This window comes from Jaculus jaculus, chromosome 10, assembly GCF_020740685.1.
Source record: "Jaculus jaculus isolate mJacJac1 chromosome 10, mJacJac1.mat.Y.cur, whole genome shotgun sequence".
Classification (NCBI taxonomy): domain Eukaryota; kingdom Metazoa; phylum Chordata; class Mammalia; order Rodentia; family Dipodidae; genus Jaculus; species Jaculus jaculus.
The window spans coordinates 86,871,630-86,887,307 of record NC_059111.1 but is presented as its reverse complement, the minus strand read 5'-3'; the positions used below and the strand labels follow the sequence as shown (position 1 = coordinate 86,887,307).

Here is a 15,678-nt window from a genome sequence, read left to right as displayed (position 1 = left end):
AATTTTCTTTTGCTTAAAAATGCCAGTAAAACTCATAAAATGAAATGGCTCATCTGAGAGTAAAGGGAATCTGTATACTATAATTTTTGCATCATACCTGTATAGCCCTACAGAATCACAGAGTTCTGTGTGATCTAATCAGTTTATAATAACAAATAAATGCAGAACTGGAAAATTTACTAACACTTGCCTCTTCATGGCTTTATAGAACATGTAAACATGAAATTGATTGTTTTTGGATAAAAGAATTACCTATTGTATTTAATGATTTAAATAAAAGTATAAGATTTGTAAATAACTTTATGTCTTGTTATAGAAAATAACATGGTAAGTCTTCAAAAAAAGTAGAACTATGAGATGACCTAGCAGTCATATTTCTGAGTATTTTCCAAAATAATTGGAATCAGAATCTCAGAGATACTTAATCACTCTGTGCTTTTTTTTTGACATGATTCACAATAGCCAGAATTTTGCAGTGATTTAAATACCCCTTGATGGATAAATGAGTGGAGAAAATTTTGTATACACAAGTGGACTATTTTTTTTTTCCATGGGTCACTGAGGCTTTTATTTTGTGCATAAAACCACAAGGGATCTTGCCTGTGGCCAACCTGGAGATTATAGTAGAGGCAGGAGGGCTCCAGACAGTGGGTGGGAAGAAAGGTGACAAGAACAATGATTTGGACCAATCACGTAATTACAGAACTGGGGTAACTGACAGGGCTTCAGTGGTCAGGTGCAGCTCCTGTGTTCTAAGGAAGCGGTGGCAGGAGCGAACCACAGAAGCCCAGCAAACCAAGAACAAGCCTGGAGGATGTTTGCTGACATCTGGGCCAGGATCTAAGCAGCTGGTATTGACTGAGGGCTCGAGGAGTATTCTTTCCTCCTCTTACTTGGCCATGGGGTTTCTGCAGGCCTTGCCAGCAAACTTAGCTTTGCTGCCCAGTTCCTCCTCAGTTCTGAACTGCTGGTTGTACTTGGCCAGGTGCTCAGATTGGCAAAGTACCAGTCTTGATCTGCCCAGTGCAGAGCCCAGGAACAGGTCAGCAATGAAGGTATCCTCAATCTCCCCAGAGCGGTGGGACACCAGGACATCACAATGGTTGGACTATGCCAGCTTGCACACCTGCAGAGACTCTGTCACAGAGCCAGTCTGGTTCACTTTGAGCAGGAGGTGGCTGCACTTCTCACCCATGACCTTAGCAAACCATCTGGGGTTGGTCACTGTGAGATTATCCCCCACTACCTGGATGCATGCACTAGCTGTAAACTTCTGCCAAGCTTCCCAGTCATCCTGGTCAAAGGGGTCTTCGATGGACACCACTGGGTAGTCTTTGTTGAAAGACTTCTGCAGGCCAGCCAGATGGTCAGGTGAGATGTACCTGCTTGCATTGTCAGGAGACTTGAAGTCCAGGTCATACTTGATGGACCTGAAGAACTCAGAGGCAAGCACAGCCATGCCAATGACAGCTTGGTCAGTGGAGCCAACATTCCCTATTGTGTTCTTCGGCAGCTCCAGGGCTTTGTTTTCCAGGAGGTCTGGTGCAAACACGCTTTGTCACCCATGGTGGCATCTTTCCCATATTTCTCCTTCATGATGTTCTTCAGGTTGTGGCAAACTTCTGCTCCAATGTGCGTGGCCTCCTGGACGCTGGATGCACCCACGGGGAGGATCGTGAACTCCAGCTTGTTGCCCGCACGAGAACCCCCGTTGAACATATTGAAAGCCGGGACTGGAAGGATGACCTCAGGGTTACCAGCTAAAACAGCAGAGGACACACCCAGGATGGCATTTGCGGCCAAACTAGGATTTTTTTTCGGTCCCATCCACCTCCATTATCAACTTTTCAATCTTCTGTTCCAGAACATTCAGTTTCTTGCCTACCAGGGCAGGTGCAATAGTTTTATTGATGTGCTCAACAGCCTTCAAGACACCCTTCCCCATGTAGTGTGTCTTACCATTGTCATGGAACGCTGGGGCCTTGAAACATCGCTGGGCACAGCAGCTCAGAAGAGACCTTTTGTGGTATAGAGGTCAACCTCAGCAGTGGGATTCCTACCAGAGTCAAAGATCTCTCTGGTTATAAATCTTGAAAATGGGCATGATGAATTTCGCTCAGGAGGACCAGAAGATGCTGCACACATGGAGAAGAGCACTAAGTGGAAATGGATTTTTATTTAAGCTTGAAAAGAAAGAGAATCTTACAACATATTGCACCATGGATGAACCTTGAAAACGAAGTGAGACAAAAATGACAATATATCTATTATATCTAGTATATCTATTAATATGGGATGTATAGGACAGTCAAACTCATACATAGAAGCAGATCACAGAGTGGAGATAGCTATGCGCAGGGGAGGGAGCTAAAAACCTAATGAAAAAAAATTTCAGTTCCGTTGAATGAGTAAGTCCTAGACGTCTGTTCTGCGTACCATTAGCAATGCAGTATCACACACTAGAAAATGTGGTGGAGTTGTCCAAATATTCACAATATGAAATCTGAAAAAGAGGAAAAGAACACTTTCTTCTTGAGATTTCTTCATTATGTAACTGAGAAGTTGTGCAAAGAAATGCTTCTTGGAACTCTCAAGAGAATTAGGGCCCAGGGAAGGTCGTCAGGGATATGATGTTTGACAGCAGAAGTGTTCATATCATGAATTAGACCCTTCAAAAGGAGTAGAGATCTCCTTAGGGAGATGAGTATAAGAACTGTGTATGCCAGGTACAGAGACAGAGGGAGAGATGTGTGTGTGTGTCAACAGAAATGCTGAAAGAGGCTTTAAACAACACATACAGGATAACTTTCTGGGAAGTGAAGCATGTCTAAGAACTAAATTTCAGACGCTTTCTTATCAGTCAGTTACATGATCAGTTACACATTTTCTTATCAGTTACTGACATTTTACATGATACTCAAATTACCTAAGATCCTGGGGAATTAAAAAACCAAACCAAACCCTGTCTCAGCAGTACAGAACTATAACATCTTACGGACAAAGGGTTTGGATGGTGTCTTTACTTTGCTCAAAATCCTTAGACTCTGTTTGCCCAGAGCTTCTCTTTTCCTGATCAGCACTTTCTCAGTGGCACCTGCCAACTCTGAGATAGGCCAGATACGCATTAATCCTGAGAGAAGTAAGGAAACTTGCATTAACCAATTACTTTAGAAAATTATATGACCAAAAATCTCTATCTGCCTTTTTTTTTAGAATACAAAAGATAGAAAAGGCCTGGCATGCTGGCACAAGTCTTTAATTTCAGCACTTGGCAGGCAGAGGTAGTGAGTTCAAGGCCAGACTGAGAGACTACATGGTGAGTTTCAGGACAGCATGGAATAGTTAAAAACCCTGCCTAGAAACACACAAATGAAAATAAACACAAACATATACAAAAAAAAAAAAATGAATACAAAGGTGAGGGGGCGGTGTTTCATGGGAGTGAACCAGGTTTCATTTCTGCAAAACAAGCACTCCTTCAACTGAATTATATTCTCATCCCTCAAACACTTATACATAATTTACAAGCCCCATTTTATTTAAAATTTCACTTTTATTATCCAGGTATCTGGAATATATAATCTTAACTGAGAATGTTTACTATCAAGTGAATAAGTCTATTTTTTTTAAAAAAATAATCTTTGTAACAGAGATAAAGAGAATTCTCCATGTGAATAAAACTTCAACTGTAAGTCAAGAGGTACTTAGGAGGATCAGCCAATGATGTCAAAATGCTCATCTGCTGCTTATAAAGGAAGCCACCATTAGTTTTATTTGTTTTCTGATGTTGTAAGATTTATGTAGACATTATGGGGGCACACATTCTTTGTCTTCTGAGAGATGACTGAATGTTTTTGTGTGTTGCTCAGCTGGATCTATTGCCTGAACTGGAATTATTAACTCCTTGTACATCTTTTTCTATAAACATAATGTGAAATTTTTCAATTACATAACCACGTACTTCACATTCTTTTCAACAAATAAAAATATTAGAAACTTGATTTTGTTTTTATACTAGGAATACATTCCATTATACTTGAAGTCCCAAAAATGGTGCAAAGAATTTTTTCAAAGTTCCACTCCAGTCAGTTTTGTTCCCAGAGTCTGGAGTATTTTATGAGTATCAGCTCTACAGATGCACATGCAGATATACTTTACATTTCTTACTTATATGCATGGACTCACAAACTGAATGTGTGTGTATCTAAACACAAGAAATTTGGCTCTCTATTCCTCACTTGTGGTGAATCTACCTAATGTATTTTTCTGGGTAGGTGGCTGGGAAGACAGTAAGAACCACCTGCCTATGTTAGGTATCCAGGCAACTGAGAAGGTGAGTCAGGTTTTTGTTAGATGATGTGGGTCTGGGATTTTTCAGTAAGGTGAATATTATTAACTCAAATAATTCTCATTCTGTGCCAAGACTATAAAGGAAAGAATAGCTTCATAAACCATTTTTTATGATGAAGTTTGCTGTGAAAGGCCTTGGAATCCAATTCTTTCCCCACCAACTCTGCATTGCCTTGTCTCCAGAAACCCTTGCCAGTGTCTGTGTCTACCATGAGCACAGAGGAGCAGTGTAATTTGTACCCTTACTTCTGTCTCCTTCCACTTCCATTTTCCTTCTTTTATTGGTTTTTATCTGGGTGAAAAGGAGAAAACTATGACTAAAGTCATGAGCCCTCAGCCTTGGGTGGTTGTTACATATCAGTGGACTTCCTGTAAAAGTGCCTGCTTTGCTTCTCTTTTCAGATGGCAGTTGTCAGTACTGGGATGACTCAGAAGGCACCATGGTGCTGAGAAGTGGCAGAGGAGTGCTCAGCACTGAAATAGCTCTATCATACTTTCCAAGGCTCAGGCTCCTTTGTGGAAGAGGTGGTAGAAAGAATATAAGAGCCAGAGGAAGGCTTACAATGCACTTTTCCAGACACAATCACCTGGATATCTATGACCTCACAGTGCATGGCACTACCCAAACAAGACCCTCATAATAGGAGGAAAAATGATGACATCAAAATAAAAGAAAGACTAAATTAAGAGAGGGAGGGGATATAATAGAGAATTTGTGAGGGGGAAAGTGGTGGAGGAGAGAGAATCATCATGGTTTATTGTCCACAATAATGGAAGTTGTCAATAAAAAGTTTAAATAAGTAAAAAAGTGCCTACTTTGAAGCAAATATAAAAACCCAGGGGTGGTGTTGCACACCTTTGATGCTAGCAGTTTGGAGGCAAGGACAGGAGGGTCACCATGAGTTCGAGGCCGCCCTGTGACTACATAGTGAATTGCAGGTCAGCTTGGACTAGAGTGAGACCCTACCTCGACAAACAAACAAAGAAAAAAACCACGCAAAACCTATTTATGAATTTGAAACCCACATTCATGACAATGCAGCACTCAGAGATTCTTCCTTCATGGTACTTTTCATCCCCTTGGCAAACAGAAGCCAAAAGATACTATGAAATACTGAAAAATAGAAGGGTTTGCCTCATCAAATATCTGGTCATAATTTTTATTGTTCTTCCTACTCTCTGTGATATTTCGAAAAATTCCTGAGCCATTATTGTTATCGGATTGTTTTCATCTGAATTAAAGAGAAAATGAGTCCAGCATATAGGAGCAGGAGTAGAGTCCAAGTACACAATAGCATTTCAATTATCATTTGTTCCTGGCCATTAATCATACGTGAGAGAATGATCTTGAATCTTTGCATTCTTTAAACTGAGAAGTGAATGATAATGCTTACTGGACATTTACTATGTTGCAATCACTGAGCTAAGAGCTTCCATATATCAACCCATTCAATTTTTAAAACAACTTTAGAAACTACAGTGATATCCATTTTACACTCAAGGAAAATGACACATGTAGATTTGTAGTAACTTCCCTGTGGACATCTATGTCCTGTTTCCTCGACTTGTTTCTACTCTAATTCACTGGGCTGTGATTTTATTTATTTATTTATTTTTACTAAAGCATGAAATCCAAACATTTCTTTAAAGTAAACATTAGGTTATATTTTCAATACACATTTTCAACCAAATTGAGAAGTAGTAAAACAGGCTACTATCATCCTATTTATTTTTGAATTGTCTTTTATGTGCTTTTCTTTGAGAAATCTATACATATATACCCTGCATCCCATTTTGAACATTTAGAACACAAATTACCCTGTCTTATCTCTCACCTGCCTCCACTGAACCCATAATTATCCCCACCACTTACCAGCAGTAGAAACACCATTGTAGAAAATAAGAACTCCTCCAATCATTAACTACCTTTGTTTCTCAGGGACAAGTAGGGCCATCAGATCATATTCATCATTATTGATGCTACACAGGAGAAATGGACAATTGTCTGTGCAGATGATAGCACTAAGGTTGATTGATATTTGTATTTCTAAAGGACATCTTTCTTCTCTAGTTTCCTGTGAAACAGACAACATGGACTTTTCTGGAAAGAAGATAATTTCAATATTTCCAAATTATTTTGACATTGATAAGTAACAGAATTTTATATAGAAAGCTATTATGCACATAATATATCTCATTCAGATTTAAATTTGTTTATATTTTCCCCTAGTACAGCATGTCAAACTACCTTTTAAGTATCTATATTTGTTTCTGTACATTAGTACTGCTTAAAACTTCAGTCAACTACATTTCTTTTTTTTAATTTTTTTTTTTTTAATTTTTAATTTAATTATTTGAGAGCGACAGACACAGAGAGAAAGACAGATAGAGGGAGAGAGAGAGAATGGGCATGCCAGGGGTTCCAGCCTCTGCAAACGAACTCCAGATGCGTGCGCCCCCTTGTGCATCTGGCTAACGTGGGACCTGGGGAACCAAGCCTCGAACCGGGGTCCTTAGGCTTCACAGGCATGCGCTTAACCGCTAAGCCATCTCTCCAGCCCGAGACTACATTTCTTAATACAAAGGACAGTAGTTAATTCTGAGATTCATAGCTGGCAGAATTTCTGAGAAAAAAAAATGCCTGTTGTGTGTTTTGCCTGAAATAGGACATCTAAACTATTCTAAGGATCAGGGAACCTGCAGAAGAAGGGACAGGAAGAATTAAGAGGAGGAGGATGGATTGGAAGGCTATGAAATCTCATCTGTTGTATAAGGTATGGCTGCTATGTTCATTAACTCACAGCTGCTGTGGTTTCCTGGGTAAGACTGAGCCCAGTACTTTACCACTGATGAGACCTCGGATCAACCAGAATAGCTAATGGGAGCTAATGGTTGCTGAGAGAGGGGAATTGGGTTCACAAGTGGTGTAGCCACTTGGTAAGTTACACATTCTACAGTTCCACAATAAATAACCTTCCACCCATGATCTTACAAGCAATTCTTATTTAATTTAATAGATTTTTAAAAGACAAGTATGTAAATGGGGAAAGATGAAGGGTTTTCAAAGGAAGGGGGGGTTGGAAAGGAGAGGGTAATTGGGATGTCAGATGTCAAAAATGGGAAAATATAAATAAGTTAAAAAGACAAATTATTTTACCTTCAAAAATGCTTGAGTAACTTCTTTAAAAATATTTTAATTAATTATTTTTAAAATATATTTTATTTTATATATATTTTTTATTTATTTTATTGGAAATAGAGAAAAAGGCACAGAGGAAAAGAAAAAGAGAGAAAGAATGGGTGTGCCAGAATCTTCAGTCACTGCAAACAAACTCCAGATGCATGTGCCCCTTGTGCATCTGGCTTACACGGGTCCTGGAGAGTTGAACCAGGATCCTTTGGCTTTGCAGGCAAATACCTTAATCACTATGCCATCTCTCTAGCCCTTAATTATTTATTTTTGAGCAGAGAGAGAGAATGAGAATGGACTCACCAGGACCTCTTGCTGCTGCAAACACATTCCAGATATATGTACCACTTTGTGCATCAGCTGGCTTTATGCAGGAATTGGGGAATCAAAATCAGGCCATCAGGCTCTACAAGAAATTGCCTTTTAACCAGAGCATATTTTTTTTAGTAATAAGAAATGTCTTGTAATAAAAAATAAAATACATTGCAAAAATATCTAAGCAAAGATTACAGTAATTCAAATTTTCTCAATCTTTATTAGTGGAAGACAGATCATTAATTATTCTGAATAGTTTAGTCATAAGCTTCCCTGACGTTGCAAGTGTTATATGCATACAAGCTTTTGTGCTTTGGCCAGAGGCTAGGTGGAGTGATTGTGGAACTCTCTAAGCTCCAAAGGATCTAGGGATTCTCTCACACTTCTTCGTCCATTGGCCTGAAGAAAGTTCTCTATGACCCGAGACCTGTGACTTTGATGACTGATTATACCTCTGTCCAGCAAGATGCCACAGAGGACTCTAAGTCCCTTACCCCTTCACACTCTAGTTTCCTTCATTTATGTCTCCATCATTATCCTCGGGCCCTTCAATCACTCCTTGCACTTTCACACTCAAAGCTCATCCTGAATTGCTCTAACATGTCACACAGAGATGACACATGGGTTTTGGGAAGGTATGGAGGATCCTCCATTCTACTTGTATTCACTCTAATACTGCCAGTAGAAAGACATTGACACATATTACTTTCTGGCTGGTAAGCTACAGGGGTAGGAGCAGTTTGCCATTGGAATTCTTATAGGAAGAGGTATTGACTTAAGCACTTGAAAAAGCACTTTGTGTGTGTTTGCAGAGGCAGGCGGGCATTAGGGTGATTATGAAACTTACAAAATGTCTCTTAATATATTCTACCTACAGACAATTGTAACACTGTGGCTGACTTTATCACCACAGCATGTGTATTTCTATATGATTTCTGCTTTTAGGTTATTGTCAGCTAAATGCTCAACAACACTTGTTTATAGTGAGTATAAAATGATTGGAGGACTAAAATATTTTTAAGTGACATATCTACTATTCATATGTCTTTTCATATTGAATATTTAAAAAGCTCAGAGTCTAGGCTGTATTTCGCATTGTCTTTCTCTGCAGTGATGGCATTCTTCTGTATTCTTTGTCTATTGATCTCCTGAATAATCTTGATGCCATCTTCATACCACATCTGCATAATTCTTGCCAGCATGTTAAAACCTGTGTCACAACAGATTATACCGGTGACTGATCTCCACTGTGAAACATGTCAGGGGTGATACAGCTCAAAGATTCTATATAGCAGTCTGCTTTCTTTTACCATTTTCATATGAACTATGGAAATTTTGGTAGTCAGGAAAACAGACTCCAAGCACATATTAGTCCGAGTAGTTTTACCAATGAATGCTCTTGAGTCAAGGTATATATATATATGTGGTGGAAACAAAGAAAGGGGGTAGGGAGGATACGAGAGAGGGAGCAAAGGAGAGAGAGAGAAAGAGGAAGAAAAAAGAAAGAAAGAAAAAGAGAGAAAAAAAGGAGAGAGAGAGAGATTGAGAGAAGTTGAAAGACCTCAATTGACCCACAGTACCAGTGTAACCATTGGGAGATATTGCAGTCAGGTTCGCATTGCTTGTAGAAATCACCTGACCAAGAGCAGCTTATAGCAAACAAAAAAGGCTTATTTTGACTTAAAGACTTAAGGGGAAGCTCCATGATGTCAGGGAAAATGATGGCATGAGCAGAGGGTGGACATCACCTTCGGCCAACATCAGGGGGACCATAGCAACAGGAAAGTATTTCAAACAATGGCAAGGGGAAACTGGCTATAATACCCATAAGCCAAGCACCAACAATGCACTTCCTCCAGGAGGTGTTAATTCCAAAATCTCCATCAGCTGGGAATGTAACATTTAGAACACCTAAGTTTATGGAGGACACCTGAATCAAACCGTCACATTAAGTCACTTACCCAATCAACTGATAACCATCCATGATGTAAAGTGCAATGCATTCAGTGCATCTTTAAAAGTCTCCATGGTTTTTATCAATCCTAATGATGACATTCCCATAATCCAAGATGTTTTAACTAAGCCACAATACCAAAAAAATCCCCCCAAAACCCATAATTGTGTAGAATAAATATTCATACTACAAAAGATGGCACTGGGCATGGCGAAAAAATATTCAACCAATACAAGATGTAAAAAGGGCAGATATCAAACTGTAGCTCCAACTCCACCAACTTTAGTCAGTGACAAGTCTCCAAGTCTGATAATTCTAACCAGCAACAAGTCTCTGGCATTCCAATTCTATCCCTCCAGCTAGGCTACTCACTTTCCTGGAGAGCTTCATCCAGGGCCAGTAGCTCTCCTTAGCATATATCTCCTGGTCCTAGAATCCTCACTTGGTCTCCACTGCAACTCACAGTCTATCCTCATGGCTCCATAGTGTCTCCATGCAGGCATCCAACAAACCTACTTCACACTGCCCATGAGCATTCCCAAAACACAAGAAGGTGTTGCAGACTTAATGACCCTCTCTTTCTTGCATTTCTTAAACCCCATAATACCAGGTAGCATGCCAACTTGTTAATCTAGAGGGGAATATAGGAGACTTTGAAGAACAGGACATTCCTTCAACATTCAAGACCCTTCAAAAGACTGCATTCTTTCTTTTGTCCCAATGCAGATTATCTGGCCCAATCTCAATGATTGTAATCTCACATACAATTACAGCTGAGCAGGCAGAAGTTTTGACCCAAAGATTTCACTTCTGTGGCATATCCCTGTTCTCACACCAGTCCATTTCTATGCATTACAACCCTGCACTACTTGTCAGGACATGGACATAATAGCAATACTCTCACACAAACTGCTTCTAGCCCAGTCCAGGCAAGATCTTTCTCACCCTCATAAGCCAAACCTCACAGTCCATAGCTCTTACTACACTCAGGTCTTTCACTTTGATCAGAATCATCCATCAAGCTTTACTTACAGAACTTCAAGCCATCTGTTATTCCAAGGTTTCAAATTCTTCCACATTCCTCTTGAAAATTACTTGAAAAAAACATTACTGTTTCAGTTAGGTTTGCATTGCTGGCAGAAATCACACAACCAAGAGAAGCTTGTGGGAAAACATAATTTACTTTGGTTTACAGATTTGAGGGGAAACTCCCATGCTGTCAGGGAAATGGATGACATGAGCAGAGGGTGGACATCACCCCTGGCCAACATCAGGTGGATCATAGCTACAGGAGAGTGTGCCAAACACTGACAAGGGGAAACTGGCTATAACATCCATATACCCTCCCCGAACAATACACTGCCTCCAGGAGGCATTAATACCCACATCTCCATCAGCTGGGGACCTAAGGTCCAGAACACCTAAGTTTATGGGGAACACCTGAATCAAACCACCACAGGCGATGTCCCAGGTAAGATATTAAACCTATGTAAAATTTCACAACAGCCTGTCATGGATGCAAACTACCCTTAGGAAAAACATTTTCTTATAGAAAGTCAACTACTTTTAGCAGAATTCGATCAGCTGAGAAGTGACATTGATGATCTGCAAAGCAGAGTTTCACCAAGTACGTGTTGTTCTCAGATGAGACTGGGCATGCTCAAGGTGTTATGGCCATAGATGGTCTTTTGTTCTCAAAGAAGGCCTTGGGTATTATTGCAGTCAGGTTCATGTTGCTGGTAGAAATCACACAACTAAGAGCGGCTTCGGGAAAAAGAGGTTTACTTTTGCTTACAGGCTCAAGGGGAAGCTCCACAATTTCAGGGTGGGGGATGGTGACATGAGCAGAGGGCAGATATCAACCACTGGCAAACACAGGGTGGACAATAGCAACAGGAGAGTGTGTTAAACACTGGCAAGGGGAAACTGGCTATAACACCCATAACCCTGTCCCCAACAATACACCACCTCCAGGAGGCTTTAATTTCCAGTTGCCATCAGCTGGGGAACCCAGCATCCACAACACCTAAGTTTATGGGGACACCTTAATCAAATCACCACAGGTATCATAATAGCATAGCCTGCACCAATGCCTGATGCTCAAGTACACAATCTACAATTAAGTCCTCTTGAGTGGATTTCTGATTTTTATGAAGACTCCTTCTCTTTGTATTTCAATGATGAAAATTGTTTTATTTTTCACATATTGCTATTTATCACCTGCATTGAAGGCTATTAAAATATCCTCACTTTCATTAGCCCTCAAGTTTATGTATAACTTCAGGGATACCTTGAGGCAATCAGACATAGAAAATAGTTTAGTCAGGGCAGGAGAGATGGCTCAGTGCTTAAGGTGTTTGCTTACAGAGTTTGATGACCCAGGTTTGATCTCCAGTACCCATGTAAAGCCAGATGCACAGGGTGGCACATGCATCTGGACTTTGATTACAGTGGTTAGACACCCTAGCATGCCCATTCTCTCTTCTCTCTCTCTCTCTCTCTCTCTCTCTCTCTCTCTCTCTTTCTGATTGAAAATAAATAAATAGTATTTTTTAAAAAAGAATATAGAACTTCTGGTCAAGATGGTGTCTGCGTAACCATGCCTTACCTCACAGGGAAGGAAAGGTAAGACCTTTATTGCTCATTGGAGTTTTTAGGTGTTTGCGGATTCTAGTATAACTCAAGTGGCAGGGTGCAGAGGAACATGGTTCCAGGTAGCCCACCATTTCCCCAATCCCCTCAAGCAGCCCTCCTAGCCACAGTCCTGGTCACAGGCTCCACCTTGCACTAGCCACAGGCAAAGTGGACCCAAGCAAGCAGGTTAGCTATCACCTCTCCCTAGTTTGTCCATTCACCACAGAGCTCCACACAGGAATGACATCCCACAAGACACTGCTTTTCCACCCCCTGAAGCGTGGACCCAGGCCAGCAACCACCATTCTCCCTGCCTAGGCTTTCCCAACACTGTGGAGCTCCACACCTTAATGCCATCCCACTCACTGCAGCTCCCCCACCACCCATGTGCGGACCCAGGCCAGGGCTAGCATTCACCACACCCTCGGCTTTCCCACCACCATGGAGCTCCACGTGCACGCACCATCCCACTTGCAGCTGCCCCCCACACCCCCTGACTAGTGTTCCCACCTCCACCGGTGACCTCCAGGTTTGACCACCTTCCCATCTGCAGCACCACCCTGCCCAGAACAAATCCTACTACACTTTCTGAAGGCTACTTAGATGCAGGCCAGCAGGCTGTTATTCACCCTTTTCTCCCTTTTCCCACCCCCACACCTGGCCTGCCCCCCAATCTCCACACCCTTGCACATCACTTGACCTACACCAGGCCCATATCCCCACCCGGCCTTGTCACAGGACCCAGCAGTCCCATCCAACCCCTGCTACATGGTCCCAACACACCTGCTGTACCATGGCCTCACCCCTCAGCATTGTGGAACCATCACACATTCACATCGCCCCCCTCAAGCAGCCCAGCCACACCACCACTCTGTTGTGTCCCATTCCTCCCTACCCCATCCCCTTGGGCCACCTGACCTCACACTCCCATACCCCAAACCACCAAACCACAAGCCCCTTCATGAGGTCCTTGGGCCCTCACAAGAGCCTCATGAGCTCCTTCCCTCTGAGCAGGCAGACCCCATTGCCATCAGAAGCCTAATTGAAGCAAACATAAAAGGGAATAATCACTGAAAACACTTCAAGGGTAGACTACAGCTTCCTTCTAAATTAAATGAGATTTCTACACTGTCATGAGCAGACCACAGCACAAAAAACATAATGTGAAAAAAATCAAATGCAATTAAATTCAACAAGTTTGGCCAGTCCCACAATAGATGTTTCAAATCAAAATATGTAAGAGACAACAGGACCAGAACCCCAAAATAAAGATATAAGCTATGCAACCCTGGCCAATCAAATAGCAGAATGTACAGAAAATCAACAAAGGGCCAATAATTGTATGAATGCCATTCTTGCTAGATCAGACCTAATAAAAAAGAACCAGGAAGGGCTCCAAAGGGAGTTAAATGATCTGAAGTAGAGTGAAAAAAAAAGAAGATCTCAATAACTACCTGGCTAAGCTCAATGAAGACATAAATACAAGGATGAATCCCAAGAAGCATTAAGAAAATCAAAAAATGACATGAAAAGGGAACTAAACAGAAGGTTGGAGTCTATACATAAAAAAGTATTAGAAAATACAAACCAAACTGAACAAGCCCCAAACTCTATAGAAGTTCTCAAGAATAGAGTCAGCCATGTGGAGGATAGAAACTCAGAACTGGAAGACAAACCAGAAGAAACAGTTCATGAGTCTAAAAGTTTCAATAAGTTCAATTTTTTTTGAACAGAACATGAGAGAACTGAGAGATACCCTTATATGTCCCAACATTCAGATCATGGGACTACCAAAAGGGGAATAAATTCAGACCAAAGGCATGGAGACCTCATTCAACAAAATTGTTGAAGTAAACTTCCCATTCTCTCAAAAGAAAGTCCCATAAAGTTGCAAGAAGCTAACAGAACTCCAAACAGACTGGAGCAAAGGAGAAATTCTCCAAGACATATTATCTTTAAGACTCTAAGAGTCAATAACAAAGAGAAAGCCCTAGAACCAGCTAGTGAGAAACAACACATTGCATATTAAGGTAACCCTATCAGAATTAATTTAGACTTCTCAATGGAAACCCTGAAAGCCAGAAGGGCCTGGAATGGAAGACTTTAAAGTCTAAGAACCTAAGGCCTTCTACCCAAACTGCTCTACCCAGCAAAAGTATACCTCATAATAGATGGTGAAAGAAGAATTTTCCACAACAAAATTCAGATTTACAAGTATATGAACAGAAAGCCAAATCTACAGACAGTACTTCAGGGAATTCTCCACACACAAAAATCAAATAACCAAACTCAAGTGCCTATGGAAAACAAATCACAATAACCAAACTCAGAAAAGGCACAAAAATTACAAAGCCCAAGAAAACACAAAACCACATAAACCAACACAATATGTCAGGGATTAAATCAAACCTCACAGTTATTCCCCCAAGTACTAATGGCCTTAATTCACCAATAAAGAGACATAAGCTAACAGGCTGGATCAGAAAATTAGACACCTCATTCTGCTGCATCAAGAAACCCACCTCATCACTAAAGATGGACACCTCCTCACAGTGAAAGGGTGGAAAATGATATTCCAAGCAAATGGAAATAAACAAACAGGCATAGCTATACTAATACTGGATAAAATAGACTTCAAACCAAAAGTAATCAAAAAAGACAAAGAAGGTCACTTCTGGCTTATCAAGGGAATGATCCAACAAGAGGATATAACAATCATCAATCATATGCACCAAGAACAAATGCACCACAATTCATAAAACAAAACTTACTTGACAACAAAACAAAAATAACCACCAACACCATCATAGTTGGGGACTTCAATACTCCACTATTAGCAACAGATAGATCTTCCAAACAGAAAATTAATGGGGAAGTGAGAGAGCTCAACAAAATATAGATCAATTAGAGCTAATGAAACTGTACAGAATAGTCTACCCCAAATCCACAGATTACATATTCTTCTCAGCAGCCCATAGGATCTTCTCTAAAATTGATGACATACTGGGTAATAAAGCCTGTCTCCATAGATTTAGGAAGATCGACATAATTTCCTGCATGATATCAGATCACAATGCTTTATTGATAGAAATTAATAACAAAAGATGCACCAGGAATCCAACCAGCTCCTAGAAATTGACCAACACACTTTTAAACAATAAGTTGGTAGTGGACAAAATAAAAAATGAAATTGCAAAATTTCTAGAAATTAATGACAATGAGAACATGAGAACAC

General features: G+C 40.6%; 1 pseudogene; it reads right to left on the bottom strand.

Moving 5' to 3' along the window:
* Positions 1-889: 889 nt before the first annotated feature.
* LOC101593506 lies at positions 890-2,145 on the bottom strand (annotated as a pseudogene).
* Positions 2,146-15,678: the final 13,533 nt, after the last annotated feature.